Raw genomic sequence first — 3341 nt, 5'->3', positions numbered from 1 at the left:
TTCTGCCCATCTGGGGACGTTTCTACGTGTGAGTCCTCCTGCTGAGAGTGCTACTGCGCTAGGGGTGACTTTTTGGGTGCCAACTCATGGCCCCAAGTATCTAGTCACTTACTTTGAGAGCGTATCTGCCTTCCTTTTGTACCCTGCACCCGGTTGCCCTGGGCGTGACTTTCCTCTTGAGTCGTATCTGCCCCACGGGTGTCTCTAGGGCGGCAGGAGCACTTCACGAGTCAGGCTGCCCTTCACTGGTACTATTACTATGGCCTTGAAGCCACCTTTTCCTTCTCTTTATCGTTGCCCCGTGCTATTGGGACCTGAGGCCTTCCCACGGCGTCGCTCCCTCCATGGTCTTTCCTACCCATGGGTATCGGGGAACCACACCGTGATTGCCTTACTTTAGCACTGTTTGATCTGGCGACGCCCTGGTTGGGCGACGCCTTCACCTAGGGGACGCCTTGCCTTGGCGACGCTTCCTCTTAGCGTCTCTCCACCCAGGCGACGCTTCCTCTTAGCGTCTCTCCACCTAGGCGACGCCTTGCGTTGACATTGACTCTCCAGCCGTTGACTTTGACCTTGACTTGGTCAACGCCCGGATACGGGACGGTACATATAATTTGATATATTGTTTAAAATAATTGTTTCTAAATTATTTAATTCAAAATTCAATTTTATATTTAATTTTAACTTTTAGATTATGTAATTTAGTATATGTTTTTTTAAATAATTATTTCCAAATTACATAATATAAAAGCTAATACCGAATCCAGAACGAATTTCGAATTACAACTCAACTCACCACCATAACAACAATCAGCAGCAGTGCCTTCAATACTCTCTTCACTCACCAAGTGTTACACACCACCACGCCTCCCACAACAATGCCTCGTACTTTTAAACTTTTTTTACAGAAAGATATTTGTGGAATAATCAAATTTATGGGGTGCCAGAAGAATATATTGGGGTGCAGAAAGAAGCAGCCCTAAAAACATAATTGACCTAACATGACCCACAAAGAGTCAGGCCAATGGGTTATTATTTTAAGTAATGAATGTGTTAGGGCTTTTACTTTTCACACCCATTAATTCCCACCTGAACCTCTACAATTTTCATAAAACAAAGTTTGCTCCTTATCTCTTTTATGCGAGGCAGCAGCTGCACCTTCCATTTTTCTTTTCTTTTGTTTGAGAAACTTTGTGCCCTTGGTGTGTGAAAACCTGCAGAAATTGGTTGTAAACAATAACGAAATAGTGTCTTTAGTAGGTAATCGTGGCCTTAAATCACTTTAGAATACATTTCAAAAACAACCTTGTAGATTAATCTTGTAGTTTTGGAATTAGCTTTATGAACTTTTAGACTAATATGACAATTTGTGGTTGAATTACCACTTCGTTCATAGTTTTTTGGGATTGGGTAAGAATTAAGATTGAAAATTGAGATTTTGTTTTAAGAAATGAGAAGGGGAGTGAGTTAGAAATAAGTTGGATTGAATTGAACTTTCTGTAACTCAATTAAATAGGTCAAATCTAACTTAACCTAAAAGTGTATTTTCTATAATAGGCTAGTTCAGAAGCATCATATATCCATACCAACAATTTTTCCTTAACCTATTCGCCCAGCACTATTTTTAGCAAGAACTTTTTGTCGATCATCTCTATGTTGTTTATCTAAAGAAGAAAGAATCAATCTAACTCAATTCACAAACTAATGATTCAAATCTGGTAATACAATGAGCATATGGATTAGCTTTTGTTTATTTAAGTAGGTGAAAAGCTAAAATTTGAAATTAAAGAAAAAAAAAGTTGCGCTTACAAGTGACAAACCAAGGTAAAATTTTGGAAGTTTGTTTCTTTTTATTTGGTTAATTTCAAATTTCATTTTTAATCTATTTAATAAAAACAAAATCTTGTTGGAGACTAAGTTCCCACTAGCGTATTCTAATACATCTTCTATTATAAGATTAAATCCATGTGACTCTTACTAAATAATATAACTGACACCCAGGTTTCCACAATCATCTGTCACTACATAAAAAAAAATAAAAATAAAGGAAATACAAGCAAATATAGGGGCTAGGTCAAAACACATAAAAAAAACCTAAAAAACCTATTAATAAAAAATTCTAAGAATAAGCTGGATGAAAGTCTATTATACCAATGAAAGTTCTTCCTATGAAGGAAACCTAAATTATTAAGTTTGTCAGCACAAGCATTGCCTTCACAAAAAATGTGAGAAATTTTAAATCTGATTTTCCCACAATAATCAAGGCATTTTATCCACCTATTATGAAGGGTTCAAGGAGCATTAGTTTTAGTAGTAAATGCAATACAAACTAAGAAAGAGTCACATTCAAGGTACAAACATGGAAAACCCATATTTTTGGCTTCTTCAATAGCATGAATGACCCCATAAAACTCCGCAACCATAACATTATGAATATTCAGGAAATAAGAGAAACCACTAATGAACTTCCTCATACTTCCACGAAAAATACCACAAGATGCAAGACTTGGAGAACCCATAGCAACACCATCAATATTAATTTGAGCCCAACCAGAGGAGAAAAATCTCATATAACAAGAAGAGGATGAAAGACTTTGCTACTTCGTGTATTAACTTTTATCTTCTAATTCATGAATATAACTAACAACATATATTATTTAGTAGAACTTATTAATTTAACTAATAAATTACGGATGTTTCCTCAACTTAAGTTTTAGGCTATAGACCCGTAATTTTAATCCTTAAAACACAAGACAAATTAGTTAAGGTTATGTTTGACTCAACTTATTGTTCTCTTAAAATAAAACTTTTATGTTAAAGTTACTTTAAAAGAGCTTAAAAACAGTAAAAACTATTTGTTAATTTCATTTTATTTTTAACTTAAAAAAATCCTTTCTATATTAAAGTTGTTTCAAAAAAATTCAAAACTTTTAGTTTTGATGTAATTTTTTTTAATTTCAAATACATTTCTTTTTTATGTACTTTTCTTATAATTTTGTTTTGAAAAAAAAAGTGTAGGAAGATCTAAGTCTTGCATTTCTTAGAATTTGGAAATGTTTATTACCTCTTTGTTGGAGTTTGAGCTATTTGAGAAGAAAATTTCCCCTTTCTTCAAATGAAGCAAAACTCAATTTCTAAGCTTAAGAATGATTTCTTTTCTTCCTTTATTGATATATTTAACATATTAATCAACATTGTTCTTAATAATTCGTGTCTTGACTTTAGCTTTTAATTATAACTTTTTATAACTATTATTGCACAACACAAAGTCAAAGTTTGGAATGAGTACACGATCAAAAGGTGTTAATAAATTGAATTCATATATAACCTCAAAAGGAGGG

This window comes from Phaseolus vulgaris, chromosome 2 (assembly GCF_000499845.2).
Source record: "Phaseolus vulgaris cultivar G19833 chromosome 2, P. vulgaris v2.0, whole genome shotgun sequence".
NCBI classification, from domain to species: domain Eukaryota; kingdom Viridiplantae; phylum Streptophyta; class Magnoliopsida; order Fabales; family Fabaceae; genus Phaseolus; species Phaseolus vulgaris.
Note: the sequence above shows the minus strand (reverse complement) of the source record.